This window comes from Drosophila yakuba, chromosome X, assembly GCF_016746365.2.
Source record: "Drosophila yakuba strain Tai18E2 chromosome X, Prin_Dyak_Tai18E2_2.1, whole genome shotgun sequence".
Taxonomy (NCBI): domain Eukaryota; kingdom Metazoa; phylum Arthropoda; class Insecta; order Diptera; family Drosophilidae; genus Drosophila; species Drosophila yakuba.
Window position 1 is genome coordinate 22,230,758 of NC_052526.2, and position 23,231 is coordinate 22,253,988.

At 35.4% G+C, this 23,231-nt stretch overlaps 1 pseudogene; it reads left to right on the plus strand.

Moving 5' to 3' along the window:
- The first annotated feature begins 2,855 nt into the window (after positions 1 to 2,855).
- Positions 2,856 to 23,231, plus strand: part of LOC120320663 — a 24,828-nt pseudogene continuing 4,452 nt past the window's right edge.

Genomic DNA, 23,231 nt, shown 5'->3' on the forward strand with positions numbered 1-23,231 from the left:
CATGACAAAATTCGGCTTGACTTCGGTGTTTAAAACTTTGCTTAAAAACCTGTGAGATTTGTTTTTCCGAACTCTGGCGAGGAAAAATACGGGCGAGAAATTTTGTTACTGAAGGGAGGTGTGTGTTATTGAGTGCAGCTGCATTGGTGTTGATCGCTGTGGTCAGTTTTTTTCCCCCTATTTGTGTGTGAGACAGAAGGAGGAGAAACCAATATTCCATTCGAGAAGCTACTTTTGGCGCCAGTTGTTGCTTTATTGGTATTAGTGAGTGAGAGCGGGTCTTTTTGGGCACTTTCGTTATTCTTGTTCTCTTTCCCCTTATATGAAAGGGATTTAATAATTTTTATGGCAGCCTCTGAAGGGTTTTATAAAGTTTTAATTGCTGAGTTAGGGGACGATTTCTTCATATTTATAATACTAATATTAAACTGAGAATTTTCAGATCCGTGGGACATGGGCGAAATTTCAAGATAAAACGGGGTATTTTGCCGTTCTGGGCTCGAAAAAAGTGAGAGCACCTCGTCATTGGATGAAGCATCAGAGAATATTATATTAGCCATAATATCTGCTGACTTTGTATTATAGTTTGTATTATAATTACCATGTCTTTTAATTTTGGCGGGTCCCGTGATTTAATTTCGTTTCCTTTGCTAGTCCTTCTTGTTTGCCTCTTTGTAACTTTCTTCCTTCTTTTCGTCTTAGTGGCTCTTCTTCTTTAACATAAAGCTGCAGCTCGCTGGGTTTGTCCAATTATTACAATTATATCACCGATTTAGTTTGCTTTTAATGTGCTAATTTTAAGTGTTTTTAAAATTGTTTCGGTTTTAACTTGGCGGCCGAAAAACAATTTTAGTCTTTTTCACTTGTCGAATTTTCACATATATGTCCTGTATATTTTCTTTGCTTTGTGTTTTTATTTTGTAATTGTTTTAAATAATTTTAATTGCTTTCTAACTTTACTTGTCTTTTAAACTTTACTGGTGAAAGTACGGAGATTTTTAACTTTACAGGTGAAAGTATTTTAACTTTACTGGTGAAAGTACGGAGACATCAGCCAACTAACGTTGTTCGTTACACACTACAGAACAAGAAGTGGCTATCTAACTTTATCTTAGACTGCACTTTAAGTTTTGGTATATGACAATAATGATACGAAGATATAGTAATCGTTCCTTGTCAACTTGATGACTATAGATTTCAATAAGACGAAATTGTTGAATTAGCCTATAAAGATTGGGGCTTTTATTTAGTTTTAGTAGCAAAACGGTAGAACACGAAATTCAGAATGATTCATATTACTGTGTCATATTTGTTTTACAATTCGCCAAATGCTATATGGAGAATTTGACTTTGCAGAATTGGGAGCCAAGTTATTTGTTTCGAAAACAAATTTTTGAAACTTTAATGAACAAATTCTTTGCGCCGAATGCGGCCGAAACATTTGCAATATATGCATTGACTTCTATAAAGGCCAACCTGCATTTCATAACTGTTTTATTTGCAAAGCAATAGGAAATAGGATGTAGCCCAAATATCTGAATACATTAGCAAAAACGTCGACACAGTCCATATAATTCTTTGTGAATCTGAATTTGGTCGTTTGCCGCCTTTAACTTCGTTGAGACAGTCTTCCTGCCTATGTGATGATGTCCCAATCTACATTTGATATGGTTAAGACACGTTTCTAGGGTTAGGTGACATATTGGCTTTTCTTTCTCACTACTAAGTTAATTGATTATATTTTCACATTAGGAATTAGCACCCCAGTTGGAACGGTTGGAGAATGGTGCCTACTTCTGTTTGGAGGCCAACATGGCATTTGAACGACCAAGTACGTGGCAGGTGAAAATTAAAATTAAATTTTAAAAAAAGGAAAAATTTTATCAATATGTAAAGATGTTGTTATCTAAATCGCTAGTCGAGTTCCTCGACTGTCAGATCCCTTACTAAGCTAAAGCGACTGAGAAAGTTAAACATTCTTTTAACATTCCAACAAAAGAGTTTTCAATCAAAAATCACACAGACACTAACTTCGCGCCCAAATTTAAGCACAGTGTAGCCCTGGGATTCCCACGCAGTTGGCCACACTAAGCATACCAATTGATCCGTGCAGCCCTGGAATATCGATAACACGTTATCGGCCACACTAAACATACCAGCTGACCAAGGCAACTGGACGTTCTCGACAGCGCGTCGAAAGGTGCCCACAATCCAATAGAACGACCTGGGCACACTAGCTGTGGGCTATATAATAAGCGCAAAAATCCAAGCTAAGCTTAGTCACGTTTGTACGGCAATCGAGGAACATCAGAAGTAGCAGTTGTGAAGATTGTATATGCGGCCACATAAGAAATGGGTGAATAATGAAAATTAGATATGATGGATGCGGATGATCATGACACATGGACGACGTAGGACGACACAAACTTAGGACTCGCCAATAGCAGGTTTTCAAATACTTAAAGTATGGAGGAGTCATTCGACTCATTAGGGCTGTCCATTGAGAGGCGAATCATTTTTGCCACTGGTCTTCGGACGACCCCCCGTGCTGTGAGAGCGTCTGCCACTCTGACCTTGTCGTCCGCGCCGGGACAGACCACTTGGATACGCCCAAGTCGCCATTTGTTGGATGGCAAGTTCTCCTCTTTGATCACCACCATGTCTCCCGCCTGGAGATCTCGCGTTGGGAACTTCCATTTGTTCCTTTTGTGGAATTTCTTTCGGTATTCCTCCTTTCAACGCAGGCAAAACTGCTGATTCAGGGCTTTCAACTTCCGCCACCGATTGATAATGGAGCTGGGACCTTCTTTAACCTCAGGTTCTGCTACCGCAAGTAATGGTCCACCGATTAGAAAATGCCCAGGGCTAAGAGCGATAAGGTCCGAGGAATCTTCGGACATTGGGGAGATGATCCTGGAATGCAAACAGGCCTCAATCTTCGCCAGGAGGGTAGTCAGTTCCTCGAACGTCTATTTCCCAGCGGCTGTGTGCTTGTAAAAATGCGACTTGAAGCTCTTCACACCTGCCTCCCAAAGCCCTCCCATATGAGGTGCGCCAGGAGGCTTGAAATGCCAGGACACATTCTGAAGACTGTGCTGGGATAAAACCAATGTTCTGGTAGCTTCAATTAAATTCTTTGATAAGGACGTGGAAGCTCCGACAAACGTTTTCCCGTTGTCAGAGTAGACGTGTTGTGGACACCCACGACGAGCGAAAAAACGGGAGAATGCGGCCAAGAACTTCTCTGTAGTCAAGTCAGAGGTCGCTTTGAGGTGGATAGCCCGGGTAGTAAAACACACAAAAACGCACACGTACCCCTTTGTGATTTTGCAGGCTCGACCGACATAACTCTTGACGTCAAATGGTCCTGCGAAGTCCACTCCCGTATGGGTGAACGGTCTGGAGAACGTGGACCTCGCACGGGGCAAATTCCCCATCAACTGCGTCTGCAGTCTCTTCTTGTGGATGACACACACTCGGCACGAGTGTATTGTTCGTTTCACCAACATTTTAAGCTTGGGAATCCGGAATTTGGAGCGAATCAGTCGGATCATTAATTGATTCCCCCCATGCAAGGATATGCGGTGGATAAACAGGACTTGAAGTTCAGCGAACCTACACCGTACAGGAAGGATGATCGGATGTTTCTCATCATAACTACGCATTTCAGATGCTTTTAACCTGCTGCTTGCTCTCAAGACACCATTTCCGTCGAGTTTAGGTTAGAAATTGCGCTTGCGGGTGGAACTGGTTGCTTGTTGCTCAAAACCTTATATTCGGCGGGAAACTCATTCTTCTGAGTGAGCACAATTAACCGCTCCTGCACCTTCGACAATTCCGCCGCAGTGAGTTCTACCGATGAGGCTACACCTTCCCTCCGGCAACTTTTCACAAAATGAAACACATAAGCAAGACCCACAACTCACTCGGTCATTGCTCCTGTTTGAGGAGCAACCAAGCTGGCCCACGCCACCACAGTGCGCTGTCCTTAAGGTCTTGGGGTGAGACGCCCCGGCTTGTCAGATCAGCTGGATTGTCTTCGGATCGTACATGTCCCCACTTGCTTCCGTCGGTACACTGTTCGATTTTTGCGACCCTGTTGGCAACGAAGGTTGTCCAGGTGCACGCTGGCTTACTCAGCCATGCAAGAACGATCGTAGAGTCGGTCCAGTAAAAGGTCTCATAGTCATAGTCATCCGTGAGCAGCACTGCTCCGCACAATTCCAAGCGTGGTATGGAGATGGATCTGACAGGAGCGACTCGGGTTTTGGATGTAAGTAGATGGCTACAACAGCCTTCCTTCGTTTCGATTCGGACGAAAATGGCAGCCCCATAGGCGTCCTGTGACGCGTCGCAAAACGCATGATACTGGAGTTTCGCAGCTGGATGGAAACGTACCCATTTTGGGATACGAATCTCCTTCAGGGCAGGATACCTGTAAAATCCCAAATGAGAAGACTTTACTCGTTGAGTTTTTGTAAGAAACTGCTTTTATTTGGAAATGCCTTCGGTTTAAATAGGTGACATGAGAATTGCATCTAAAAGTAAATAGTCCCCGCCTTATCGAGGTCCCACGCTTGGGCACATCTGCCTATGTTGAGCGGCGAGGACCTTATCTGTGGTCTCCCACTAAGGGACTATTTTAGGAGGCGGGAACCGATCTCAAGTGACTGACTCATGTAGCGTGCACTTAGATTACATATTCTTGAGCACTGCACCCATGTCGCCTTAGATACCTAAATCCTAAATATAAATTATCGCTCTCGATTCATTTACATAAGATATGAACGGAGCCCAAAACTGTAAGTCTTTTAATATATTCGTATTCATGTGTGAACATTCTGCCAAAGGGCCAGCAAAGCTGAGGTGTACATTTGTAAATTAGTTGGATTTATAACAGTAGTGGACTGTATTAATTTGATATACGTTCATTTATTTTGCAACTAAGATTTCAATGGCCCTAGTTTTCATGGCTTTTAATTTTTTTGAATTACAATTATGGTTTTTATTATTTTTAATTCAACAATTTGTACTCAATTAACTTATTTTAAAAATTTCGCTTTTTCTATGTAGAAGTACATTTTCTCTTAAACAACGATATAGTGGACTGTATATATATTTTTTTTGTGTTATATATGTATAATTTTATTTTTTATTTACTATTGATATTTATAGTACTGGTAACGGACCTGCAAAGGTTATTGCTTGCATTCTTTGTTGCACAGCACATTTCCGTATGAAATATATTATTAATACTACCATTAATATTAAAACAATAATTAATCCAGCATAACCGGAAATATGATGGAAATCTAAATCTTTCAATAGTAGCTGGAATATACGGGAACGACGGTTTTTTAACGGTTTTATGATTATATGATTTTTTATATATACGTATACACGACCCTATAACCAGTTTGTTTGATATTTCTAAATATTTCTCAACTAATAATCCAACCACCAGTTACCTTCCTAGAAAATTGAGGACACAGTAAGGTGCATAGCCTTGAACAGAAATCTCACCCCCACCCTTGCGATCATCCTTATGACTGCTTGTGCGCGCAGGTACACCCCTTCCAAGATTGCTTGTGCGCACCCCCTTCCAAGATTGCTTGTGCGCGAAGAAGTGCAATTGTAATTTTGAGAGTTTTTATGAAAAGTCGTATTTTTAATTTCAGAATCGTGAAAAGCATACCATTGGAAAGGGCTTGAAAAATCCTTTCCAATGATACCCAATTTTTTTTTTTTTTTTTTAGAGAGGGATCCCCATAGCATATACCGAATCGGCGGTTTTGGCCTGTTTTCGGGTAGTAGTGGGAATATACGGGAGCGAGCGTCTTCACAGCAGTCTCCCCGTTTGGCGCTGAGGAACACAAATGTAAAGTTATCTCTCAAACCTATTTAAAATTATAAGCAACTCTTCTATACATAAATATCTACTCGACGAAGTAAAATCAATACGTAAAATTACACTCAACCCCAAAAGGGATCTCTCTAGCTCATTTTTCCTATTACACCGTTTATACACAAACCTTCTAACAGGATTTTTCTGAAACCTAATAAGTGTTCTAACAAGAATGTTCCAATAAGAATTGCATTTATCCAACTAAATGCGTCTTGACTAATCACAGGTTCGTGTCTCCGCTAAGTACCGCCGCTCCCGAACCGCCGCTCCCGTATATTCCCACTACTACCCGAAAACAGGCCAAAACCGCCGATTCGGTATATGCTATGGGGATCCCTCTCTAAAAAAAAAAAAAAAAAATTGGGTATCATTGGAAAGGATTTTTCAAGCCCTTTCCAATGGTATGCTTTTCACGATTCTGAAATTAAAAATACGACTTTTCATAAAAACTCTCAAAATTACAATTGCACTTCTTCGCGCACAAGCAATCTTGGAAGGGGGTGCGCACAAGCAATCTTGGAAGGGGTGTACCTGCGCGCACAAGCAGTCATAAGGATGATCGCAAGGGTGGGGGTGAGATTTCTGTTCAAGGCTATGCACCTTACTGTGTCCTCAATTTTCTAGGAAGGTAACTGGTGGTTGGATTATTAGTTGAGAAATATTTAGAAATATCAAACAAACTGGTTATAGGGTCGTGTATACGTATATATAAAAAATCATATAATCATAAAACCGTTAAAAAACCGTCGTTCCCGTATATTCCAGCTACTTTCAGCTAAAAGCTATGGAGCCGTTGAGAAGAAAATCTAAACAATCTGAAGTCATAGCGACTTTCAGCTTAAGGCTACCCACGTTTTAAATGTATGCCTTGCAAAATGTTACTTATAAAGTAACAATGACTAGTAGTCACCAATAATTTCATGATCCCTGACTGCGGTTATCCGAAGTAATTCCCTACAGAGATATGTATTTCAAATTATCTGTGATCTGTCTCCATTTTCATTATGCTAGGAGACCCCATAAAATCAAATATTTATGACTCTTTGAACCTATTATCGAGAAAGTCAAGCGGCTATTTACCTGCATCCAAACCCATAGCTCGCCCTCCTTTTCTGACTTCCCCATTGCAGTCTGTGCAGTCTGCAGTCTGTGAAGGCTCCTTAAATCGAGAACCAATCAGGTGGATTCTAAGAGTAGACACCCCCTGTAGATGTCAAACTCTCTAATACTCGTGTATAAAAATGGATCCCCTTAAATTGCTCAGGATCAGTTCTTATAATACCTCAGCACTGCATTCTTATAATATAATTTCGGTCGAACTTTCTCGGGATATCACGTCTAACCGTTTTAATTGTTTGTGTGGACTCAAACCATTTACTGTGAATAATTTTTAAAACGAAATAAAATATATAAATAAAATATATTTATAAAAAATTCAAAATGGAATCATCAGTGGCTTGTGATTTGTGCAACCAATGCATCGAAATTAGTGAGTTTGTCTCTCATTACGCGAAGTGCTCAGAACCCAGTAAAGCCTGCGAGGCTTTAATGTTAAACTCTAACATTAGATGTGACTTATGCTCTAATCTAGTAAAAAATTGTGAATTTGATGATCACTACCAACGCTGTGAAGGACCCCGAAATGCATTTAGCATTTTAATGGGTAGAGGAAAACTGGATGAAGAAGACCGCCCTATGACATCAGCTAAGTCTATAAAACGAATGAGGATGGAAGAGGATAAGGAAATATCTAACCCCCCAAAAAGAAAACATATTGACTTAAGAAGGGAGCTCTTATGTCCTACTTGCGGTGAAAAGTACTCGGCAACCAGAGAACGTCAACATATTTTGACCGATATACATAAAAATGCGTCGGCCAGAGAAGTTAAGAACAATGCGAATATCATATTGCTTACATCAGAGACGACATTTCCAGTACAATCATATCGAATTGGTAGTCCATTTAATAATATGATTGATTTAAAAGAGTTTTATCAGCAGTGTCAAAAAGATATAGTTGAAGTTATAAAGCATTGTATGATAGACTACAGAACCATTAAATTTAACCTAAGTGTATATGGTTCATATATAAAGCAAACAGATGAAGGAGTTACAGTGGAAACAATGAAGCACTTTAAAACTGCCTACAAATCTGTATACATAAATGAAGATATTATTGATGAGCTAAATTCGGCCATAGATTGCTTACTTACATTAAGCAGCGAATTTCAAGAAAAAGACTCAGGCTGGGCTATTAAAAATTTTAACTATTTTGAAACTACTATAATAAAACTGGAAAACATTCCTGCCAGCGGATACATTAAAGCTCCTCAAAAAATAAGAGCCCGAAATGCGCTAATAAACGTGCAGAATTCCGACGTATTTTGTTTCAAGTGGTGTATACTAGCATTTATAGCTAATCAAAACCATGAAAATAGGACTTTTACAACCCCCCAGCAAAGGAAATATTCTAGAGAAAGGATGACAAAGCCTCAAAGCTATAACATTAATATTAATGATGAAACTATTGTGTATGGCGGAATGACTTTAGATTTTTCGGGAATTAAATTTCCAATAGAAAAAATAGGAGTTCGACATTTTGAGAAAAACAATGTCAACTTCAGCATAAATATTTATGAAATTGATGAAGCAGGTGAAAAAATTGTTGGTCCCACGATTAAAACAAAAGAAAGAAAACGGAACCACATTAATATATTGGGAATCGATAATATTACCCATAACATTATGCATTATGCGTATATAACAAATCTTTATACATTATGCTCTTCACAATTTTCTAAAGGAAAATCGGGAGGATATTTTTGTGAGAACTGTCTTCAGTGTTATCACGTGAAAAGCACTACTCACAACAAACTGGAATGCGGAAAAGTGTCCTCATTTTATCCGGATCTTAATACGACAACATCGTTTAAAGGATATCACAAAAAATTATCTCCTCCAGTGGTAATTTATGCAGACATTGAGGCTGTTCTTGAAAATTACAAAACATGCTTGAATTCTTCTGCTTCCTCGTCAACCACGCAAGTACAAAAGCATACGGCATGTGCCGTATCTTTTTATGTTGCCCATAAAGATTATCCTAATCTTAACGAACTGTGGACCTACGAAGGTAAATAGAACCACATTTTTATAAAATTATATTTAACTAACATATTTAAATTTTATAATTTTATAGGCGTTGATTGCATACAAACATTTTGTAAAACTCTTAAAGAAAAAACTTTAAGCCTGTATTACAAATATTGGGTTAACTCCAAGAAACCGAGGGATGACACTTTCGATGAACAGCTTCAAAAGGGAAATTGTTGCGCCTGCGAGAAAGAAATAAATGCGAGCGACCTGGACAAATTCTTTGATCAATTTTCTGGAGAATACGTAGGTCCTATCCATAGAAATTGTAAGCCTAAGTTTAGATTAAGTGACCCTTTCTTTCCTGTAGTGTTCCATAATTTATCTAAATATGATATTCATTTATTTATTACTGAATTAGAGGGGGACTTAAGTCCCATACCTTGCAATAAAGAGCTCTATATAGCACTTACGCAAACTATAAAAATCAATGCTACAAGCAGATACAAAATAAGATACATAGATTCAGTCCGATTTTTAAATTCAAGTTTAGATAAACTATCAAGCTATATGGAAGATAAAGATTTTAAAATTCTAAGTACGAAATTTCAGGGAGAAAAATTTAAGCAAATGAGGAGGAAGGGGGTGTTTCCCTATGACTACTTAGATAGCTTTGAAAAGTTTAATGATACCCAACTTCCAAGCATTGATAGTTTTTATAATTCTCTAAGTGAAGAAAATTGTAGTATAGATAACTTTAATTTCGCACAGAAAGTCTGGGAGACATTTAACTGTCGAACTATTAAAGACTATTTAAAACTATATTTAGAAAGCGATGTTTTAATTTTAGCAGATGTGTTTGAAAATTTTAGGAAAATTTGCAAAAAAATTTATAAGTTAGATCCCATTAATTATGTTACTGCGCCATCAATATCATGGGATGCTATGCTTAAGTTCACTAATGTAAGTTTAGAACTAATAAGTGATGGCGATATGTACAATTTTTTAAAAAGAGCAATTCGGGGAGGGTTGACTCAATGCACTCAGCGCATTTCTATAGCAAATAATAAATACTTAAAAAACTTCGATCCAAAAAAACCGAACAATTTTTTAAGTTATATTGATGCCAATAATTTATATGGGTGGGCTATGAGTCAACCCTTGCCACTATCAGGGTTTCAGTTTTTGGATAAAGAAGAAGTTGATTCATTCGACTATAAAAATATAGCATGTGATGGTAGTATAGGGTATATGCTAGAAGTTGATCTGGAGTATCCTGCCGATAAGCATGATTTACATAATTATTTACCATTCTGTCCTGAAAATAAAATTCCACCCGGGGGCAAGCAAAGAAAGCTTATAGCTGATTTAACTAATAAAAGTGAATACATAATTCACTTAAAACAGCTTCAACTTTGTTTAGAGCATGGTCTTATTGTAAGAAAGGTACACCGAGTTTTGTCCTTTACGCAATCATGCTGGCTGAAGCCTTATATCGACCTAAACACACAGCAGAGAAAATTGGCTGAAAATGATTTTGAAAAAAATTTTTTTAAGCTAATGAATAATGCTGTTTACGGAAAAACAATGGAGAATGTAGCAAAGCGTCGTCAAGTAGCTTTAGTTAAACATTATCAATCGAAACAAAATTCTCCAGGTTTTAGACAGCGCATAGCTAGAAATGATTTTCATAGCGTAGAAATATTTGGTTCAGACTTAGCAGCAATTGAGTCAACACCGTCCAAAATTATGTATGATAAACCCATATATATAGGAGTAACGGTTTTAGAACTCTCAAAATGGCTAATGTATGAATTTTATTATGACTTCCTTTTAATTAAAAGTCCATCTACGAAAATAATATATATGGATACAGATTCATTTATACTATCTTCAGAAGAAGATTTTTATCAAACTATAAAAGACAACCCACAACGCTTTGATACTTCTAACTATAAGCAAGAAAACCAATTTAATATAATACAGGCTAATAATAAAGAACCAGGAAAAATGAAAGATGAACATGCCGGTAAGGTTATGACCTCTTTTGCGGGACTTAAGGCTAAGGCATACTCTTGTTTAGTTGAGGGAGAAGGAAATGACCCCGAATGTATAAAAAAAATTAAAGGTGTAAAAAAATCTGTTATTAAGAGGCTGAATCATGTAGATTATATTGAATGTATTAAGTATAAAAGACTTTTTATGGGTCACAGAGAGTAATTCGTAGTAGGTCTCACATTCTTTATACCGAAATTGTAAATAAAATTAGTCTTAACTATAAGGATGATAAGAGATATATTTCACCCGATAATTGTAACACTTTAGCCCACGGTCATTATAATATAGATAATATAATTAGCAGTAACTTTACTAATACTCAATAACAAAAAATTATTGTATACCCTTGTAAATTACAAAACAATACAGAAATGTAAATAAACAAAAACCAAATTGAATTTGAAATTATTTTATTGTGTTTGATTACTTAAGCATATCATTTACAGATATCCATGAGTTGTGGCTGGAGTCGAAACCGCTCCACTTTACAAGCACCTGATTCTTTTTTCTTTTAATTATTTTCTCTATTAGAAACGCATTTTTATCTTTTACTTTCTGAAGTTCCTCTTCATAAAATGAACCTTGAATAGGGTTACTCATATAATCTTCTATTTCATACGTTACAGGCCTTGTTGACTTAACTTTTAAAACTTTAAAAACTTCTGTAGTCCAATTAGGTTCATATCCCTTCATAAATACTCCCTTGTATTTACTTATTCTAACGAAATCCCCTACTGAAAATTTATGTTTTGGGAATATTTTTGGTATATTATATACTGATTTTAAAATAAACTCTTCATTTTTGACACCCACATCCACAGGCTTCATTTTAATAGTTCGATGATAAGAATTATTGTATTGATCTACAAGAAATTTGATTTTATGAATCCATTTATAGTCACCTTTCATACTGAACATTTTCCACATACGATTTTTTAGAGTTCGATTGAATCGTTCACATATAGAAGCCTTTAGGTGTGTATAAGTATGGTAATGATTTATATGAAATTTTGTCATTAATTCCCTAAAAGCGGAATTAAAAAACTCTTTTCCTTGATCTGACTGAATGTTCTTAGGTCTACATTTACTAGTTCTAAAAACAGTTTCCATTGCCTGTACCACATCTGGGGCAGACTTTGTCTTAACCGCTTCGGCGAACGCATACTTTGAAAACGTGTCAATAACGGTTAGTAAATATTTATATCCCTTATTTTCTTTACTAAATGGAATCATTTCAACCAAATCAATTTGCCATGTATCATTTATTCCTTTTTGAACGAATTTTCGACGTTTAAAATTTTTCCGAGCAGGCTTATGAATTTCATTAACAACTTGTTGTTTGCTCATGATCAGGATTTGATTTCTTTGAGTTACTTTTTATTATAAGACGTTGCTTGATTAGATAATAGTGATTGCTTATATACTAGTACATCCCGTTTTATTTCAACACGCATCTTTTTAGAAATTTCAAAACATAATCGAGTTAAATCTATTTGTACATCTTTATCATAGGAACCCTCCAAATCAGACAGTTGAATATCTAACTTTTGTAAGGATGCACACTTAGGAATTATATGTTTGTGATAAAGATAAATAACTTGTTGTCGTAATATGGAATTCCAGCACAAAAATGTGGTAAAAAAGATACCCAATCTTAATAAAGATCTCCAGCACTCACAATCGAACTCAATTTTGTTACCATATTGATTAATTACTAAAACGTACTGCTTATCTGATTTCCTAAATCTAAAATTACACTTTATTGAGGACATGCAAGGATGATCAATAATAGTATCTGGCATCAGGAAGTCATACTGGTCAAGTTTCAGCTGTATATATTCCTTATATGTGAGCAGTTGCATCCATTCGTCTTTATCAAATCCAACGTAATTGTTTTTACTTTGTTGCATCCAAATCATGGCCGAAAAATTACGAGAAGTTGACAGACCACATTTCAACTTTAAGTTATGACCAACATAATATTCGAAACCAAAAATAACTTCATGATCCTGGGTCTTTCGAGAAGATTTCATTCTTTTAGTTATGCACGTATCCATTGGCTTAGAGTGCTTTATTCAAACTAAAAGTATATTCTGATCTTGGCGGTATATAAAGGAGGAAGCCCTTCCAAACTCGCCCTCAGTTGATTAAAAAGTCTCAACCAATCATCATGAACACTGTAGATCGAAATTCAAGCATTATAGTAGACTTTCAATATTTACTTGGAAATAACAAACAAGTTTTTGTAAAAGAGTTAGCGTTTATGCCGGCCGGAACTGTCATACCTAATTACTTTCATTTTAAACCACCATTTAACATTAAGGAATTGGATAATGAAACTCTTAAGCAACAACATCTTAATCATCAGAAAATAAACGGATTGGACTGGTCAGCTGGAGATATTCCGTATACATGTCTTGAAGAAATACTTTCACCGCTAAACAAATACCGTACAGTTATCGTTCGTGGTGAAATTAAGAAAATCTTTTTAAGCAAGTACTTAACAGCCAACATAATTGATATAGATATTGGAAAAAGTTTAACTCAGCTACCCAATTTTTTTACCAATTGTAGAATACATAAGAAAAAACTTCCACTTCGCTGTTCATTAAATAATTTGTTTAAGTTATTTGTATTCTTAGAAAACTCGAATTATGAAATATACAGTAATGGTGACACATATGTCTAAACTTAAATAAAAAATAATTTGTAAACCATTTAGATCGTCTACTATGGATTCCGTTAAAAAGTTGTTTGGTAATAATCCTGAGAAAAAAGGATACTCTCGACTTATATATTGTAATTATTGCGGATCTGATACGCATTTCGAGAAGAACTGCGCCAAGAAACGCGACCAGGAAAATCAAAAAAAAGCATAGTATATGTACAATAAATAACGGAAAAATATACATTTTATAGTTTATCTTGTATAAAATAAATCAGTGAATATACATTTAAAATGTTTCGACAATTTATACATCCTTACACAATGTTAATTTGCGGCCCTTCAGGATCGGGAAAAACAACATTTCTAGAAAATCTGATAAACAAGAAGAATGATCTTTTTAATGTTTCAATTGATCGAATTATTTGGTGTTATGGGGAGGAGACTGCTAAGCCAAATTTTAATAACATTGAATACTTTAAAGGAGTTCCTGAAACTATCGAAAATGAAACTAATGAGCCTATTCTCTTGATATTGGACGATTTGATGATGGGAGCCTTTAACAAAAATGTATGTGAACTCTTTACTAAAGGTTCCCACCACCGAAATTTATCTGTTATTGTTGTTACTCAAAATATATTTCACAAATCATCGCATACCAGAGATATCTCACTTAACACTAAATATATAATTGCATTTAAAAATCCCCGTGACAAACTGCAATTTCAATGCCTGGCAAGACAAATTTATCCGGAAAACCCCATGGAGTTATTTAGAATATATAAAGAAGTAACAGAACAACCACACGGGTATTTACTTATTGATCTTACCCAGGGAATAAACGATCTCTTGAGATTTAGATCAGACATTTTTAATTCGGAATATACAGTGTGCTATTCTGACGAATATGGTTTACAAAAAGAGCCTAAATCGCTTGAAAGCGAACAAACATATATTGTATGTTCTCAAAAGGGCCAACAACAAACTACGGAAGGCAATTATAAGCAATGGTGATAATGAGCTGGTAAAAGCAATAGTAGAAATAGTTTTAAATACATTACGAGGAAATCATAAAGTCAATAAAGCGCATCTAAGTGCTTTAAAAAAGTATAAAAATGCATTGCGATATATTTCATGTCCAAAGCGTACATTAAACTCTAAGAGAAAAGTCCTAATTCAAAAAGGTGGCTTTTTACCAATTCTAATTAGTTCGTTGCTTTCAGGAATTTTTGGAAAAATTTTAAAAAATGATCAAAAATAAGCATAATTTAAATAAAGTAATTTTAATGAACCCGAATACCTTACAAAAATTACTTAATAATGATCGAGGGAATGAATTAATAATTACAAAATTTTTACCAATTCTAAATAATAACAAAATAAGTGATTTTGATAAATGGATTAGGATTCGTCAAGAACTAAGTTTCTATCAAAATAAAAAACGTAGTAAATCATGGAATACTTCAAATGAACAAAAATCATACTTAAATTCAACGAGAACAGCTGAATCTCAAACAATAGAATCGATTGATATAAGTCCTAACACTTCAAAATTAAATTCAAAGTTTTCACCGAACATGTCGGAGCTTTCGGATTTACCTCAAAAAACTGATGAAGAAGATTTTAAATCAAAAGAAACTGCTAAGTTATTACCTCCAGAAAGTGATGATGAAATTCCAAATAAAATTATCAATAAACGAAAGATAAGAAACACTTCGTTTTCAGGTGATAAAGATGATATAAAAAAACAAGCAGTAGTAAGAGTAAAGCTTACTGAAAAACAACGCAGGTTAAGAGAAAAGTTAAATAAAATTAAAGCAACGGAAACATTACCATATCAAAATTTAAATTATATAACAGGTCGTGAAAAATTGCGAAGATCAACTAGAAAAAATTTAGTGCAAATAGGGAAAAACAAACTTAATTGGATATCTTACCAATAGCAGAAATTTAAATATAAAAATGAATTATGTAAATGATTTCTTTATTACATTGCTCAGTAATGACTCATTGAATGTATTTCCTGATAATGTAAAGTGTGCATTTACAAACATTGTAAATATCTCCGAAGACATGAATGATGACTGGGAAGTAGGCATTACAGATATGTATCTGAATAATTATATTAGCAAAACAACTGCAAAAGAAACAAATTTATCTGAAGAAACAGAGTTTGTGAGTTTAGTAAATGCTGAAACATTTAGATATAAAAACGTCGCTGTCGAATCGAAAATATCTGAATGTGGATTGATTTTTATTTACACTGACATAATTAAACCCAGGTCTGTTGGTAGTATGAGACCCCGATGTCTTCGTGTAATGCATTATAACGGAAAAGAAAAAATATTCATATTAAAAATATTGAATATTATCCTTTGGATATATGGTCTCCAAATGAAATCTCAATATTAATTACTGATTCAAGTGGATATAAAGTACCTTTCGAGACTTCAGCAGTGCCGATTTTTGTTACTCTTCACTTTAGAAAAAGGAGAAGGTCAAATCTATAAATAATACATACTCAAATAATGCTTACTTAGAACACTAATAGTCATCATGGTGAAATCTTATCAGGATTATTATGTAAATCAGTGTGGAGCAGGTTTGTCCAATATAGGAACCCTATATGTAACCCCGCGAATTATTCAACAAGGTCGAGGAATCGGAAACTTTTTTAGTGGACTTTTTAATTACATAAAACCACTTTTCATTTCGGGTTTAAATGCTATAAAAATCAAGCTGCAGAGACTGGAAAAGCTGTAATTAATGAATTTGGTAGAAAGCCATTAAGAAATATTATTCAAGAACAGAGTAAAATTGCTTTACAAAACCTATCAAATAAAGCAATAAATAAAATGACACGGTTTCAAAATGGCAGTGGAAAAAGAAATAAAAAGCGAGGTGGTAGAAAAAACCGAAATCATTTAACATCTAAACGACACGTAAACATACCCAACCGTCTCATAAAAGAAAAAATCATCAAGGAAATTAAATATTACGGATATTTTTTCTAACACAAAATGAGTAACCATATAGAATGTATGAAAGGCGAATTGGATTTGTTTGCACCACACCCTACGCAAAGTTCAATTCTACGAACCGAAGAGGTTTCTTATAATCCAATTGCATCCTTGGATGGTGCCTCTTCAATCGAATTTGTTTGTTTAGGGAATGGTGAAACATATCGAGATCTATCAAGTGTTTATTTACGACTTGTGGTGCAATTGAAAAAAATGATAACAGCGTCATTGAAGGAAATGCTGTCGGTGTAGTAAACAATATCTTACATTCAATATTTAGAAGTTCATCAGTATATTTAAATAACATATTAGTTTCGCAGAGTGATAATAATTATCATTATAGAGCATATCTGCAAACAGTTTTAAACTATGGGAGTGACGCCTCGGAAAGCCACTTGGCCTCGCAAGGTTATTTTCCAAATTTCGGACGATTAACATCAGGAAAATACGTTTATCCGAGCTCTAATGAAACTCTGAAAATATATTTCAAAATAGTAATAAGGTAGAACTATTTGGAAAAATTCATGGTGATATATTTAATCAAACGAAACTTCTTGTCAATAATGTTGACTTAAGAATTAATTTTAATATTGAAAAAACTGCATTTTATTTAATGGAAAAGGATAGCGAATCAAATTTAAAGATATTAGAAGCACAACTTTTCATGAATCATGTAACTGTGAACCCAAGCATTTTATTGGCTCATCATCATGTTTTACAAACAAAAAATGCTCTTTACCCATTCAGTAAAGTAGAAGTAAAATCGTTTACAATTTACCCAGGAAACAATACGCTATCAATAGACAATGCTGTAATTGGACAATTACCAAATTTTCTAGCTTTTTGTATGATTAAAAACCGTTCATACTCAGGCAACAGAGGACTAGATCCATTTAATTTTGAACATTTTAAAATGCAACGCTTTAATCTAATGGTGAATGGAGTTCAAGTTCCTTCGCAAGCTCTGGAATTTGACTACTCGAACTCTGAAAACGTTCAAAGCTCAAGAGGCTATAATATGCTATTCAGATCAAGCGGAATAAAACATTATGATCGTGGTCTTCAAATTACCAAGGAAATGTTTGATACGAACAGTTTTATATTAGCCTTTGATCTAACTGCTGATCAGGCAAATACCACCATATGTTCAAATTTGATGTCGCAAGGCACAATAAGAATCGAAGGAAGATTTTCAGAACCTCTTAGTGAAGCCGTTACTTGTCTGGTATATTGTGAATACGATTCCATGATTGATATTGATAAGCATAGAAATATTCGAACCCTTTTTTAAAATGAATACTTTACAAATTCACGATTTGCTTACAAAACATATATACACAAAATCAATTTTTAAAGGAGTTTTCCCTTCAGACCAGCTTCCAAAAACTATTTCAAAGTATCCGGCTTTAATTATTGCAAACACCGACACATCAGATCAACCAGGAACTCATTGGATTGCATTCTATTTCGAAAGTCGCAAATCAGCAGAATTTTTTGATTCCTATGGACAATTGCCCCAAAACAAGGAATTCGTGACATTTTTAAAATCTAACGCAAATAAATATTGCTATAACAAGCAACAGCTACAAGGATATTTTTCTAATACGTGTGGTCATTATTGCATAATGTATGGTCTTTTTAAATGTAAAAAGAAAACGCTAAAATATTTATTAACAAATTTTAAGAGAAATGACTTTTCATATAACGATAAATTAATACTTAAAATGTTTAAGTCTAATTTTAAAAAATAAAATGCAAGATATTTAAGAAAATCAATGTAGTTTATTTGTTAAGTCGTTTATTTAGCTTATAATATTTTAACATAATATTGAAGGCCTCGTCTCTTAAAATTGGAAGCCTATGACACTGGCACGTATCGGGTCCTTCCGAAGCGTCATCATCACTCCAGGGACAAAGCTTGTAGTGGAATCCATATTTAGAATGGATCAGTTCTTTATCCTCTAAGTCCTCCAGAGTGCTCTTCAAATATAAAAGCTGCGTTACGTGCTCCTCAAATATCATGTCTTCGAACTGCATCAAGAAGAGCTCAATTTGTTTGGAGTCCATTATCGTTATGGTTCTTTTAAGGTTTTTAAAGACTGATGTTGGATTTAGAAAACTCAACCTTTATATTGGAAAATTTCATTTACTTATTTATTTACTGATAAAAATTCAATTCGTGCAGAACTATATCTATTTACATCCTTCCCCTTATATACCATATGGGTAATACCATTCTCATTTAATTTCCTAAAAGGTGTCTTAGTACAGAATTTGTTTACATAACTCTTAGGTAGAAAAATCCAAACATCTTTTTCGTCCTTGTCTGCTAAATAAAGAGCTACCTTAGTTCCATAAGGTGTCTTTTTCAGCTTACAACCAGTGATCTTATACTCAAATCCAATACATAGATCTTCAGTTTTTGTATAACCAATCACAGGCTTCGATTCATTCAGAGTCTCTAGGAAATCCTAGAAATTCAATAAAATTTAAACAGGATTTATTTATTAATGTCCTATATGCATACCATTTCTGACCAACGTGAGATTTGATTCGTTATGCTCTTGTAACTATTCGTATTATACTAATGCATTTACTTACAATTACGAGACTTTTATACTGTTCAGCACTACATATATATATATATGTATATATATTACAAGAACAAAATACTACGTGAAAGAGATACCAATATATCTGTTATGCTCTTTATATACATAAACTCAGTTAAGCCTATGTAGAATATTTTTATATACTTGAGTATATCTATCTCATTTTGTATAAATATATAACTTCATATGAAATAAAAGGTTACTACAAACCTAATATAAGACAGCACTTTTCTCGAAAACTCAGATTCAATTTTATTCTCAGAATGACAAAGTTGTATTGTGAGTTGTGTTCGGAAACAAAATCGTTTGCTTCACGCAGCGGTTTAAAAAAACATACCTTAAAAGTGCATAACTTCAGCTATCAAAATCAAAATCTTCTTATTATTGTTGCTTTTTCTGTCCCAATGAACGAAAATTCTGGTTGCGATATAATTACAATGTTCATCTCTTGCTGATGCACGATGCAGAATTAAAGAGTATGCGTAAATCAACGGAAAGTTATCAATAAAGATAAAACAAGTTTAAGAATTTAATTTTGTAAAATAGTTTTATTTAATAAATTTCTGTATAATATAGACAAATTAAAAACCTAGATCAAATAAAACGTCTAGTAATGAATGGTCATCTTCATCCTTCATTATTCGTAAATACATGTTGGGTTGACTTGGCTCGATGAACTGATCAAAAATATGATCATCATCAGGAAACTCATATATTATAGGATCTGTGTGCAGTATATCCATATCGAAATGCTGTGCACATTGCATTTCTTGATCGTCTCCATTGCCTCGTATAAGGTCATTTAAAACGTCCTGCGTTGCCGCTCCAAAAGGAAAATCGCTCCACTCAAGAGACGCAAATTCACTTCCAATTTGTGTAGTGGGGTAGATGACATAGAAGGAGCAAATACTCCTCTTAAGAAGCGATCTATCGAATCCTCTGTGTCGATAGCCTCCACATAGCCTTCCTTCGAGCCTTCAATTATTTCGACATCAGAGTCTTGAGTTAATGGAACATTTATTCCATTTACTGAGTCAACAAACTCTACAGTAAGATCCATTGGTATGCAGTGCTGAGGTATTATAAGAACTGATCCTGAGCAATTTAAGGGGATCCATTTTTATACACGAGTATTAGAGAGTTTGACATCTACAGGGGGTGTCTACTCTTAGAATCCACCTGATTGGTTCTCGATTTAAGGAGCCTTCACAGACTGCAGACTGCACAGACTGCAATGGGGAAGTCAGAAAAGGAGGGCGAGCTATGGGTTTGGATGCAGGTAAATAGCCGCTTGACTTTCTCGATAATAGGTTCAAAGAGTCATAAATATTTGATTTTATGGGGTCTCCTAGCATAATGAAAATGGAGACAGATCACAGATAATTTGAAATACATATCTCTGTAGGGAATTATTTCGGATAACCGCAGTCAGGGATCATGAAATTATTGGTGACTACTAGTCATTGTTACTTTATAAGTAACATTTTGCAAGGCATACATTTAAAACGTGGGTAGCCTTAAGCTGAAAGTCGCTATGACTTCAGATTGTTTAGATTTTCTTCTCAACGGCTCCATAGCTTTTAGCTGAAAGTAGCTGGAATATACGGGAACGACGGTTTTTTAACGGTTTTATGATTATATGATTTTTTATATATACGTATACACGACCCTATAACCAGTTTGTTTGATATTTCTAAATATTTCTCAACTAATAATCCAACCACCAGTTACCTTCCTAGAAAATTGAGGACACAGTAAGGTGCATAGCCTTGAACAGAAATCTCACCCCCACCCTTGCGATCATCCTTATGACTGCTTGTGCGCGCAGGTACACCCCTTCCAAGATTGCTTGTGCGCACCCCCTTCCAAGATTGCTTGTGCGCGAAGAAGTGCAATTGTAATTTTGAGAGTTTTTATGAAAAGTCGTATTTTTAATTTCAGAATCGTGAAAAGCATACCATTGGAAAGGGCTTGAAAAATCCTTTCCAATGATACCCAATTTTTTTTTTTTTTTTTTTTAGAGAGGGATCCCCATAGCATATACCGAATCGGCGGTTTTGGCCTGTTTTCGGGTAGTAGTGGGAATATACGGGAGCGAGCGTCTTCACAGCAGTCTCCCCGTTTGGCGCTGAGGAACACAAATGTAAAGTTATCTCTCAAACCTATTTAAAATTATAAGCAACTCTTCTATACATAAATATCTACTCGACGAAGTAAAATCAATACGTAAAATTACACTCAACCCCAAAAGGGATCTCTCTAGCTCATTTTTCCTATTACACCGTTTATACACAAACCTTCTAACAGGATTTTTCTGAAACCTAATAAGTGTTCTAACAAGAATGTTCCAATAAGAATTGCATTTATCCAACTAAATGCGTCTTGACTAATCACAGGTTCGTGTCTCCGCTAAGTACCGCCGCTCCCGAACCGCCGCTCCCGTATATTCCCACTACTACCCGAAAACAGGCCAAAACCGCCGATTCGGTATATGCTATGGGGATCCCTCTCTAAAAAAAAAAAAAAAAAATTGGGTATCATTGGAAAGGATTTTCAAGCCCTTTCCAATGGTATGCTTTTCACGATTCTGAAATTAAAAATACGACTTTTCATAAAAACTCTCAAAATTACAATTGCACTTCTTCGCGCACAAGCAATCTTGGAAGGGGGTGCGCACAAGCAATCTTGGAAGGGGTGTACCTGCGCGCACAAGCAGTCATAAGGATGATCGCAAGGGTGGGGGTGAGATTTCTGTTCAAGGCTATGCACCTTACTGTGTCCTCAATTTTCTAGGAAGGTAACTGGTGGTTGGATTATTAGTTGAGAAATATTTAGAAATATCAAACAAACTGGTTATAGGGTCGTGTATACGTATATATAAAAAATCATATAATCATAAAACCGTTAAAAAACCGTCGTTCCCGTATATTCCAGCTACTAATTCTCTACAATATTTTTGTGAAGGACATGCTGGGACGCTAAATGATAACAAGGATTGGTGGTATTCGTAACCGTTGAACAATTAATATCAATATTACCTTCCGAAGAAGTTGCTTATTCACAACTTGCATTGCTGATAATCTTAATTTTTTTTTTAGCTTTATTTTCTTTTTTGGAAACAAGATTACCGAATAGCTGATGTTATGCTAAATTCATGGGTTGGTTGAGGCTCCTTCAAGGTTTCCCGGTTTTATATCCGCGTCCGCATAGCAACGTCGTAGTCCTTATTAAGGCTCCCTCTGAATCCCTAAGATCACGCCGGTCTAACTAGTTCAACAGTTCCTTGGGAAATCCCACAAAGAACACTAAATTGTATTAGAAAATCTATACCACTGAACTTTATAATCGTTCCGTGGCAAGCCCTACTTTGGGCGCCAAAAGTTATGTAATGGTTGACTTAGCATAAGAAGCCGAGGGGTATAGGTGATTCGGATCTCACTCTTTTACTCAGTTATGAATAATGGCGGGTGGAGTCCTCTGGTGCCTTAGCTCTTTCGATGATGGGGTGGGTTGGATTGGCTTCCATAACTATCCACACATACTATAATTTTTAGGATTCCTACGGAAACTATAAGCATAGTAAGTGCTTGTAAATCCAATACTAAGAGGGATAAAAGAAGAAATCTGAAAAAAATGGAAACTCGCATAGTTAAACAGAACAAGAGAGAACTCTATAGTCGAGTTCCCCGACTATCTGATACCCGTTACTCAGCTGGTGGAAGTGCGAAGGAGAGTCTTAAACACTGAGAGTTTTTGGCAATTTGTGGGCGTTAGGGTGGGCGTTTTTTTGCAAATCGATAGAAATTTACAAGACAAACATAAATGAAAAAATATCAAAACCTTTTTCAAAAGTGTGGGCGTGGCAGCTTTGGGCGGTTTGT